The sequence below is a fragment of the Lissotriton helveticus genome, chromosome 1_2, assembly GCF_964261635.1.
Source record: "Lissotriton helveticus chromosome 1_2, aLisHel1.1, whole genome shotgun sequence".
In the NCBI taxonomy this organism is placed as follows: domain Eukaryota; kingdom Metazoa; phylum Chordata; class Amphibia; order Caudata; family Salamandridae; genus Lissotriton; species Lissotriton helveticus.
In genome coordinates this window covers 178,093,434-178,106,222 of record NC_136058.1, presented here as the reverse complement: position 1 = coordinate 178,106,222, position 12,789 = coordinate 178,093,434, and the positions used below count along the sequence as shown (strand labels likewise).

General features: G+C 50.4%; 1 protein-coding gene across 1 annotated transcript in view; it reads right to left on the bottom strand.

The window, feature by feature from the left end:
* RAB3B (RAB3B, member RAS oncogene family) overlaps positions 1-12,789 on the bottom strand; it is a 710,876-nt gene that overhangs the window by 271,468 nt on the left and 426,619 nt on the right. The window lies entirely within an intron of this gene.

The following is a 12,789-nucleotide window of genomic DNA, read 5'->3' as shown; positions in this document are numbered from 1 at the left end:
AACTTGGGATATTGTTATTCACCATGTCGAATTGTTGAAAATAGCTGGTTGTCGGACGTGGCGTTGCCACCCCCCTTGGTGTACACCAGGGGTTTGTTTTTGGTTACACGAATGTACTATTTCAGGGTTTTCTCATTCCACTGCAAAGTCAATTGGTACTTCACTTATTGTCGCCTGTTATGGGCTTGCCTTGCTTTTTTGGTAGTAAGGGTGGGGAGGGGTGGGGCGAGGGGTAATTGCAATTGTATTTCCATTTGTGATTTTTTTCTGTTTGGTATACTGTCATGGTTCTCATTCAACTGTTGGAGCTTGCATCTCTCACCTAAGCGACTACTAGCAGATGGCTCAGCTGGGTAATGTTAAGGGTCCCTCCAGCCTGTCCTTGATGTCCTGGAATGACAGGGATCTAAACAATAATCGTAAAAGACGGCATGTTATCCATTATCTTATGCACCATAACGTAGACATTGCCTTCCTGCAGGAAATGCATTTACCTAAGTCAAACACTGTACATTTCGCTTCCAGCTGGGGCGCGCACAGGTACTTTGCCAATTATAATAACTATGCCAGGGGCACAGCTACCCTCATTCACAAGAGAGTACCCTTCCACCCTCGCTCAGTCCTGGTGTGCATGTACGCCCCAAACACCGACTCCCCTGAATTTTTTCACTCTTTACACACACAACTTTCCAAGATAGAACCCATTCTCTTCTTAGTGGGGGGGGGGGAGGGGGGGGGGAGGGGGGATTTCAACTTGCTCCTGAATCCCGCATTGGACAGTACTGTCGCCTGGCCTGGCACTTAACCATGTGCGCACTGCGCTCTTCTCGAACTCTCCGAGCACTTCTCTCTCCTAGACATTGGGCGTAGGCACAACCCATCCCACACCAACTATACACACTATGCTGGCCAACACAACACCTGGACTAGAATCGACTATTGGTTTGTTTCCCCCGGCATCTCCAGCTGGGTCCAGTCTCTGGTGACTCTGCTGAGAACTTATTCGGACCATTCCCAGGTTCAGTTGCTTCTTAAGGTTCCCGACCTGAAGGTTTCGAACGACAATGGCGCTTTCCAAGTCGCGTTGTTGAATCAAAGGAGAGAGTGAGGACTAGGTAAGCTAGTCCGAATCCCCGCTATTATATGTCAAAAATCAAAACAGGACTAGCTAAGTTACAGAAGAAAGGGGTCGTTTCACGTTCCTGATGGGACAGGTTGTTGAAGGTGTCCTTCTCTTGTATATTCTCTACCTCCGTATATTCCGCCTGCTCGAATGCAGCAATCTCTACTGGGATGCTGGCAGGTGGTGGATCGTTTCACGTTCCAAGTCGCGCCCTTAATGATGACCTCTTCCCTGCAGAAGTGCGCAAAGCTATTGAAGAATACTTCGCCACCAACATGGGCACAGTCGACACCTGGGCGGTCCTATGGGAGGGCTTCAAGGCATTCATCAGAGGTGTTTGCATCGCCAGACATGCTGGGGTGCTCAGGGATCTCTGTACTATACTTTCACACTTAAAGCGTGACCTGACAGCACTGGACAACACTTTAACACACACCCCCGACACAGACGCGGCTGGTAAATGTCTGGCCCTTCTTACCGAGTACAGGGACACTGTGGATCGCAAAATACTTTATCTTGGCAAATATCAGACTGCCAGGCGATATGGCGAAGGCGAGCGTCCAGGCCGTGTACTGGCTCAGATGCTTCGGCCCCCGTACAGCTGGGCCTACATTACTGAGCTCCACTCTTCCACGGACCAGATGCTGTCCAGCACCCTGGAAATTTGTGACAAATTTCTTAACTTTTTAAAATCCCTATATACTTCCAGGGTGGGGCATGACCCCTATGCCCAGGAAGCCTGTGCCCCTTCTTGCTCTAACGCGGCACCCAGCAGAGTTGTTCTTTGTCCCCTTTATTGTTAATCCAGGCTATTAACCCCTTAATCCATCACTTTCAGGAAAGGCATCTTCAGAGAGGCCTACAGTTTAACACCGACCCTCTCCTGGTCTTGCTCTATGCTGACAACACCATTCTATATGTCAGAGAGCCCCAGGTAAAGTTGGAACCTCTCATCAGAGAGATCATCCGATTTGGTCAACACTCTGGCCTGGGAATCAACTGGCATAAGTCAGTTATCTTTCCCTTAACATCCAACACTACTTCCTGGGTCTGTGAATGCCCCCTTGAGTGGTGTACGGACTCTGTCTAGTAATTGGGCATTCACATCCATCTGGAGACCGCTCAGATTATTCGCCTGAATTACGGGTGGGCGATCAGCGCCCTTGAGGCCCAAATGGACAGATAGCTGTGACTTCCACTGTCTATTGCCGGCAGGATGGCAATCATTAAAATGGTTGTGCTCCCTAAAGTTCTATATCTTTTCAATATTATTCCCATACCCCTCCCGAACAGTTTCTTTGTAACGTTACAATCCCACCTTATCAGATTGGTTTGGGGGACAAACATGCCCGCGTGTGCTGGCATGTGCTCACTCTACCATACGAAAGGGGAGGGTTTGGCGTTCCGGATGTCCACTTGTACTATTTGGTAGCCCGATGCAGTTATGCCTTTGCATGGTACCACCCTGACACCAGGATTCCCTTTCTCCCTCCAGAGTCTGATTTTGTCCTGCCCGAGCAGTTAGCCACTGTGTTACGTAAAGGCATACCCAGAGACCCTAACTATATTCAGACCGTCTCCACCACCAGCTGGGCCTGGGATAGGCTGCAACGCGTCCTCGGTGCCTCTATGCTGTATTCCACGGCCCTCCCTATGCCCAACACCCGTTGGTTGCCAATCACCAGTGAAAAACTGGTACAGCGCATGCTGGCCAAATTCGACATCTGTAAACTGGGTGATTTATACCAATGGCCACATCTTCTCGACAACAGAGGATGCCCGCTTCCCATCATCATATTTATGGACAGCTTTGTTCTAGTCCGGATTCGTTAAGTGCTTCGTGGCACTCGTCCTGGTTTCCTGATTGAACCAGAGTCATTCACACCGCTCTCGCTCATCATTGAAAATGAGTGGGGCTCACCTCATATCTACATTTTATAAGATATGCTCTGCAATGTTCTGATTAATGACAAGATCCGCAAACTTTGGGAGGAAGATTTGGGCCGCCACATCACTGATGACCAGTGGGCTAGATGCTGTGAGGTAACGAAGGAAGTGTCACTTAACAGTAGGCATAAACTACTACACTTCAAGTTCCTACGCAGGATATACATCACCCCTGCCAAGACCCACAGACTGGACCCATCCAGACCCCACACTTGCTGTAAATGTGATGCCCCTCATGCAGATTTTGTACACCTCACTTGGATCTGCCCAAAACTACAGTCATACTGGGAGGGGGTGCATAGCTTACTGGGCGACATGACCGAGCTGTCTCTCGTCCCCACACCTGATGTGGCACTACTGGGGTATGTGGTTAACTTTCCTAAAAAAATCCGGAGGCTTGCATTTCTCTGCCTGTTGCTCGCCAAGCGTGAAATAGCTATTCACTGGGGCCGTCTGTCCACTCCAACTTTACTGGGCTGGCTGAACAGTCTGGCCAATTGCAACGCCAACAGTGAAATATATTCAAGCACACTACCCGACTCCAAAGACATCTGGGGTCCCAACAGGACCTATGGGCAAAAAACTAGACATGCCACTGATTCCCAACTGGAACGGGGCATTGCCCCTACAGGGGCTGGGTAATTTAACTTCATTCTTTCCGACTGATTGATTGTTTTTACTTCATGCTACCTCGAAGGGTTTCTTGTTTGTTTTTTGGCTTATAGTACCTGATTCTAGGCAGCTGGGTATGGGCTAACATGTGGTATTGCTGTGGTGGTGGGGGGGGATTGCTCTTAATGTGGGATGGGCCCTCGGGATTGTATTCCTTTTATGCTTTGCTAGTATGTGACATCTAGGCTAGAAAGAGAATCGCTAGACACAAATGACCCCACACTACTGAGCATTATTAAGGTTACACTGGGGGAATATCACTCTGAGGCGAATAGAGAGGTCAAACTACTGGGGAAATATGCAGTAGCAAGGACATACGGTGAGGGGGAGCGACCCAGCATGGCCCTGGTGAACCTCATGAAGGGGAGCTGAGCTGCTTATCACCAAATAAAATTAACTACAGATGAGGGCGAAAAGATTGCTGATGCTGATAATGTGGCAGAGTGCTTTCGGCAATACTATGCTTACCTATACAAAGCCAAGTTTCGCACTGCACCCTCTGACATTCTGGAATACCTGGAATATATTAAGCTGCCCTGGTTGTTAGATGCCCACAGAGAATATCTGATGTGCCCACTTGAAGCATGGGAGATACACGCTGCCCTGTCCATGATGCGCTCTGGTAGCGTGCCAGGATAGGATGGACTTACGGTGGAGTTCTACAAGAAATTTAAAGAACTACTTACCCCACACTTACTAGCACTATTTGAGGAGATGGCTTTGGAAGGCTCCATGCCCGCCACGATGCGAGAGGCACTCCTGGTGGTCCTTTGAAGCCTAGGATACACCAGCAGCACTGCTCATCTTACCGACCATTTTCAATATTGAATGTGGATACAAAAATCTATGCCAAAGTGCTAGTGAATAGACTTGCCCCTCTTATGCCAACTCTATGGGATCGAAACAGGCTGGTTTTATACCAGGATGCACGCTTGCACACAATTTGCGCACAGTGTTTGGAGCAATTCAACATACTAAACCAGACATCAGGGCTGCCGCAATGTATTTGGATGCTGAAAAAGCATTTGACACGGAGTGGAATTTCATGATGTTGACTCTGGAACAAATGGGGCTGGGAAGTGTCTTTCTGAGCTTAGTTAGCACTTTATATAGGGACTCTGTGGCCCGTGTGTGAGTGGCTGATGTGGTCACTGCCCCCCTGACTGTATCCAGGGGTACACGACAGGGCTGTTCGCTCTCCCCGCTCCTATATGCCCTAGTGGCGGAGCCATTGGCTTGCACATTGCGAGAATACCATAGCCATAGGGGAATCCGGTCCATGGGTACAACCTCATTATGCGGACGACACCCTCCTATACATTTGTGACCTAGCCCAAAATGTGTCCCCCGTCCTGCGTCAAATTGTGAGATTCTGTGAGTTTTCAGGATTGAAAATTAACTGGGCGAAATCAGTTAAATTCCCTCTCACCCCGGCGATGCTCCCTGAGGACTTAGACTTTCCCCTCAAGTGGTCTACTGACTCGGTGAGCTATCTGGGAATTCAAATACATACAGACTCTGACCTGGTGTTCAGAGAAAACTATGGCCGTGCCATTGTTAAACTTGAAGAAGATATAACAAGATGGATTTGCCTCCCCCTCTCCCTCCTAGGAAGAATATCGCTCATGAAAATGGTGGTCCTTCCCAGATTTCTTTTTTTGTTTCTCAACATCCCAATGGTCTTACCAGCACACTTCTTCAAACATCTTAAATAGTGCAAATTAAATTGGCTTGGGCCGACAAACAGCAGCGAGCTAGTTGGGAGCTCCTTATTCTACCGCACTCCATGGGGGGGCTGGGAGCCCCAGACCTTGACCTCTATTACCGGGCTGCCCAAGCCTCACAAGCATACTACTGGCTGCATCAACAGGCACTCATCTATAAAAAACCTCATCTATACATAGAGCGTCTTACACAGGCTCCTGCTCATTTAGCAGCTTTATTGTTCCAGGCGCTGTGCCGAATCACTGAGACTCTTGACTCGATTAATGCCACCACACATGCCTGGCATAAACCTCTTAACCGACAAGCACTCTCCATATTGTATTCCCCCATTACCCCTATTGCTTGGTGCAAGTGGCTCCCGATTCTCACCACACTAGAAATGATAGCAGCTCTACACTCCCTGGGAATGGACACAATAGGCGATTTCTTTAGTGATGGTGCAGGCTAGGCCTGGGATGACCTGTTATCGACCGAACCTTTACCAACCCCTCTAACCACATACCACTATTTTAGGGCTAGAAGTGCACTGCGAAACTTACTTGGGGATGAGTTACTGGAACCCCCGGAGGTCCTTTCCTCCTCTGCTTTGCTCCGCGCAGAATCCCCGAAGAGACTGGTCTATCATATATACTCCAAGACGCAGGAGCTGAGCCGTAACCATTATCTCAAAGCCAGGCTTGAGTGGCAGACCAACCTAGAGATCGATATAGATGACGACATGTGGAAATACTGCTGCGAAGCCACCAGTCGCATTTTGCTAAACAGTCGACACCGCTTTATACAGTTCAAATTTCTTAACCAAATCTATCATACACCGGTGCGGTTGCACAAGTTCGGGCTACGTGACACGGCACATCTAGTATGGCTTTGCCCCACGATTGTGAACTATTGGCTACAAGTCTTTGCAGAACTAAGTGCAGTTACACAGGAAGAGTTCAGCCCTGAGCCCTCCTCGGATACTCCAAAAAAATTGCAGAAACCCAGACACTAAGGGGCAGATTCCGTTCCGGGTCGGAAAGCACTCCAACCGAGCCGGATCCGGAGTGTTTTCCGACTGAGCCGGAGTCCTGCAGTCCGACAGTGCGAGTATGATGCGGCCGTATGCTGTCGTACTCGGTTCGGTCGGACTCCCATAGAAGTCAATGGGAGCCGGTCGTACGACGCGTACATGGGCTCCCATTGACTGAATGGGTAGGTCGCGGACAAGTGCGCTCCCGACAGTGGGTACGCGTCGTTGCCATCCGCACCATACATGCCTGTGTTGGGGAGACCTATGGGTCTCCCCCTGTGTCCAAGTCGTAGAGCTGCGGGTGACAGGGGGCCGACGCGGACCCCCAAAGGCAATGTCCCGGACTTTTTGTGAGCCGGACACTCCGGCTCGCACTGGCCGTCCGACGCGTGCATCGTACTGGCTCGGTCGCAAATCGCATCCATTGCACGCCTCGGTGAGCTTACTGCCGAGACGTACGGAGCGGGTTGGACCTGGGAATGACTCTGTCAGTGAGTATCACGTAGCTCGCATCGTGCTTGCTCGCTAGTACAGCTGTACGAGCCAGCCGGAAAACACACGTACGGCTCTTATTTTTTACGGCCGGATCGCGTTCGGTGCCCTCCCGACACGGATCGGAATCGGCCCCTTAGTAGATATGGCCCTTCTCGTCGCTAAACGCGTCTTAGCTATGCACTGGTCCCGCGATCCCCCCCTCCCTATCTCAATGGGCTAGGAACATGATGTATTGCAATACACAAACGTAAGCATATAGTGAACTGCTTCCTCCTCGGAACTGCCCAAAGAACTTCTGGAGCTTATATACTACTTACATTGGGACTCGGGCACGGGAGAATTCCGCGACACCCGCCTCCACAGAAGGGCCGCAACAGCCATGACAGAACTTACCGGTATTGGAATGTATACTGCAGGTCTATGTATTGGCCACTGTGTGATATTGTCTCTACATTATTGTGCTTATTATTCCTTTAGTAGGTGAATGTATCTAGATACTAATATATGTCATTATTTCTTGCTTTCTATTAATTGCTCAATATTCTGAAGATAACTTCAAGAGTGTATTTTACTTTCAGTTTTTTATCGTCCATTTTTATTGGTATGTATTTTGTTTTGAATTTTTGTTTGATTTGTATTGACAAAATGGGAAAAAAATTAAAACAAAAATTTTAAAAAACTGTCACCTGACCTTTTAACCTGCACCAATATTATTCTACAGTTCTTTACTTTCACACAAATACATATTCATTCCCATGCTATTTATTTGTGATCAGTGTCAGCTCCTCCGCTAAGGTGGAGGAGTGTCACCCCACTGTTATTAGAGCAGTGAAAAAGGGTAAAATAAAATGATAATAACAAGGTTATTATTGTTTTATTTTTGTTTTTTACAGGCTAGGTTAGGGCGGGGCTGGTGGCTCAGGGTGGGACGAGAAGTGGACTATGCACGCTAAGTGAACATGACTGCTTGGCCGGCCTTTTCGGCCGGCCAAGCAGTCATTCACACTTTGCATATTCCCCACCAGGCTGTAATGGACAGCCTAGTGGGAAATATGCAAAGGCTCCCTGTCCTGATCAGAGTGCCAATCTACAGCGCTCAGACCAATCACAACGCTGCGCATTGTGATTGGCTCAGGGGAGCCTGTGTGCCCGGGAGCTTCTGCAGCTTCTTCCGGACGGAAGTCAGGAAGACCAGAGAAGCGGAGAAGTGATGCGGCAGGTGAAGAAAAAGTAAGTAAGTTTAAAAAATATTTATATCCCCACCCATTGTTTCCCCTGGCCCCCAACCCCCATTCCCTACCAGCCGCCACTGCTTGTGATGCTTCACATTACCATACAACATTCCTTTAAAGCCAGACCAATTGGCATTGCAATTGCTTGTTCCAACTCCTCATCAACACGGACACCTCATTCATTTTACAAAAGCACTCTTCGGGAAGCTCTCTGTGACATCCATGTTGTATTGGTCCACAAATGTTGTCTTCTTAATGATGTGCCTGCCAGGCAATATAATGACAGTGGAAAAATCCAGTTTCTCGTTCTTCATAGAGGTCCTCATTTCAGTCCCCACTGCCCCTTCACCAATTCTCTAAAGAGGGACGTGGAGGACACCTGGCAGTGGCTGTCTGTGGTGCATTTGCTTTAATGTTCCTCGACCCATTCCATGCTGCTGTCCACCAACCACCAGAAGGCCTCTATGCTTCCCTTCATTTCTAATCACCTGTGCATTGTGTTCTATGGGACCCTTGCATGTACAGATCCTAAACATCCTGATTATGGAGGGGAACATCACACACACATGCCTCCATGAAGTAGTCATCGGTGCCCCTCCAAGGTCAACATCCTACTTCTTATTGGTAATTCAATGCTTTCAGTGATGCACAAGGCAGCTGTCCAATTCTGTGCATTATATCACAGGTGAGACTGAGTTAGGACCCCCTTGCCAACATGGTTTCTTCAACAACTCAAGTGATTTTTTGTGGTCTAGGTGCTTCTAATCAACTTCTTCTCTTTTCCTCTAAAGTGCCGTTGCAAGGTTATTTTCTTGTCATCAAACACCTTGTTCTCTACAGACACTTGCCACCTCCTCCTCACTTCTTTGGCCTTCACTGTCCATTAACAGGAGCAAGCTTCAGACACCGCAATGCTTCTCACATGTGCTCAAGCTTCTCCATGGTGTTGTCGCAGTGGTCCAACTTGGGTCAGTGCACACTTTTCTCAAAACGCCAGTCACCTCAGAGTGTCCACTCCTTAAAAATCAAGGTTTCGCTCTACTCAACGACACAACTGACAGATACAACTATGAATGCTAAAATGCCTAGCCTCTACACTGCTGACCCTCATAACAGCCTTCAGCGGAAAGTGATCCCCTCTCACTTTCTCCCCTCCTCGGGTCCCCTAGAGCATGCATTCCTCTTTGTTCTGAAGGAAGAGGACCACCCCATGCTCATCAACCATGGGGTTAGTGGGGTTGTGTGGCAGATTACCACGAGGCACGATCTGTGCCTACACTGGGGTGTGCCAACAGCAGTGTAGCAGTCCCTTCGCTATGACTAAGCTTCTGCTGGCAATATGACGCCAGGGCAGCAATCCTCTCTTTATAACCCTGGATGCCTTTGTAGCACTGGGTGTGATTTTGATGGACCCAGGCAATAAGGAGCTTGACATGATTTGTCTGAAAGTTAGTAGGTTCTCAACAGTAACGTGCAATCAACATTAAAAACAAGCAACGGTTTCGCCTTTGGAAAAGTTAGAGCTATTGGCATTGTAAATGACACAATTTGTATTTATGTATTGGTTTTGAAAACAGATAAATAAATGGCATTGTCATTTACATTGCCAATAGCTTAATCTCTCGCAAATGTGAGACCTATTGTATCCTACGGACGAGCTCAGCAGACAGCAATTACTACCACACACACACACACCCAGAGCCACACACACACACCCAGAGCCAGCCACACACACCCAGAGCCAGCCACACACACCCAGAGCCAGCCACACCCAGAGCCACACACACACACACCCCCAGAGCAGTCACATACACACACACACTGGAGCAGTCACACACACACACACACTCTGGAGCAGTCACATACACACACTGGAGCAGTCACATACACACACACACTCTGGAGGAGTCACATACACACACACTCTGGAGCAGTCAAATACACACACACCCTGGAGCAGTCAAATACACACACACACACTCTGGAGCAGTCACATGCACACACACACTGGAGCAGACACACACGCACACACTGGAGCAGTCACATACACACACACTGGAGCAGTCACACACACACACACACTCGGGATCAGTCACATACACACACACACTGGAGCAGTCACACACGCACACACTCTGGAGCAGTCACATACACACACAGATACACACACTGGAGCAGTCACACACACACACACACTGGAGCAGTCTCACACACACACACACACACACTCACTCTGGAGCAGTCACATGCACACACACACTGGAGCAGTCACACACACACACACTGGAGCAGTCACACACACACACACTCGGGATCAGTCACATACACACACACACTGGAGCAGTCACACACGCACACACTCTGGAGCAGTCACATACACAGACACACACTGGAGCAGTCATACACACACACACTGGAGCAGTCACATACACACAGACACAAACACACACACACACACATGGGGCAGTCACACACACACTCTGGAGCAGTCACATACACACACTTGAGCAGTCACACACAAACACACACACACACACTCTGGAGCAGTCACATACACACACACACACACACACACACACTGGAGCAGTCACAGACACACACACTCTGGAGCAGTCACATACACACACACACACACTGGAGCAGTCATACACACACACACTGGAGCAGTCACACACACACACACACACACACACACACACACACACACACACACACATTGGAGCAGTCACACACACACACGCTGGAGCAGTTGTGTGGCCCCCAGAGTTCTCATTGGGTGCACTGTCTCCTTCTCTTGAGTTTCCCTGCAGCCATGGGTGCTTCAGACCCTAGTGTGTGGCTCAGTGGCTCCCACAATGCCCTGCGGCAGTGAGCTATAGTGAGGTTGCTGATGGCAGTGCACTGACTTGTGATGACACACTCACTGGAGCAGTTCTGTGGTTGGCAGTGCCTGGAATGGATGTCCTTGGGCCTACCACAATGCCCTGCGGCAGTGAGTTGTGATGGTAATGCACTCACTGGCTCCGGTCGGTGCCCCGCACACACTGGAGCAGTTGTGTGGCCGGCAGTGCATGGTTTGGGTGCCTCCCACAATGCCCAGCGGCAGTGAGTTGTGATGGCATTGCACTGGCTGCGGTCGCTGCCCCGCACACACTGGAGCAGTTGTGTGGCTGGCAGTGCCTGGGGTGGGGTGTCCTTGTGCCTCCCACAATGCCCTGCGGCAGTGAGTTGTGATAGCAGTGCACTGACTGGTGACACACATACACACTGGAGCAGTTGTGTGGCCAGAAGTGCCTGGTTTGGGTGCCTCCCACAATGCCCCGCGGCAGTGAGTTGTGATGTCAGTGCACTCACTGTCTGCGGTTGGTGCCCCGCACACACTGGAGCAGTTGTGTGCCTGCCGGTGCCCTCAGCGCCTTGCAATGCCCGCCTTGGCACGGCTGCCCGCAGCCCTGCGCAGACGCTGCTGTGATCTTGGCCGCACGCAGGTGAGTGGGCGTCGCTGCAGGTGCATTCACGGGGCACTCTAGGGGGACTCACGCTGCCGGGGATTTGTGCACATTGTTCTGTTGGGGGGTCTCACAGGGAGGCGTGTCTGCCTCCTCTGGCCCTAGCTGCTGTCAGCGGAGGGCCCAGGGCCCGCATCCGCCTTCTTGCCACATTCCTTCTCCTCCTGGCAGCCAATGAATGGAATGTCTGACATAGCGCCGCGACGGGACTCAATGGCTGCAAGGCGCTTCCTGCTGGAAGAGGGGGTGCGCGGATCATCCGGGGAAGGTGAGATGGATTCATTCGCTGGGATCAGGCAGGAGGAGAAGGGGTTAAGGAGCGGGTAATGCAGAGCTGGCTCCCGCGCCGGAGGAGTAACTCGGTCCTACTCGGAGCTGTAATAGGGCTGTGCGGGGATTATTGGAGCACAAGGAGGGAGGGAGGGAGGGACGGACGGAGAGTGGGAGAGGGAGAGAGAGCCGCTGCGGCAGCCAGAGACGAGTCGAACTGCAAGGAGCGCAGGCGGTGCAGCACTCACTGGATCTGCATCTGCAGCAGCACGCCCTATTGTCATGTTGGGTATACTCTAAAGTAGATAGCATAAATATACAAGTCAGGTCCCGGCCGGCAGCCAATCACAGCGCGGCCCGGGGAATGACGTCACGGGGGTGTCCCGGGTCGGAAGCCAATCACAGCGCGGCCCGGGGAATGACGTCACGGGGGTGTCCGGGGCCGGCAGCCAATCACAGCGCGGCCCGGCGAAGGACGTCAGGGGGTTGTCCCGGGCCGACCGGCGGTTATTTTCACACGGCAACAGATGAGGGATGGGCTCCCTCGAAATAAATAAATAAAACGGGACTAAGCAAATTAAAAGAAGCGCTCCTCAGCGCGGACCTCGGCGAGATGGAGGGTGTGGGGGGCGGGACTTAAAAAAAGAGACAGAAACGCCCCCGAATCGCGTCGTGACGGGGGAAAGAGTAATTGACAACCATCTCTTCCAATGGCTAGCCTCCATTTATGGAGCTAGCCAATGGAAGAGAAGGCGGGACAAAGCCCCACAATGTAGGATCATAAGATTTCGCCTGCGCGAGCAGCAC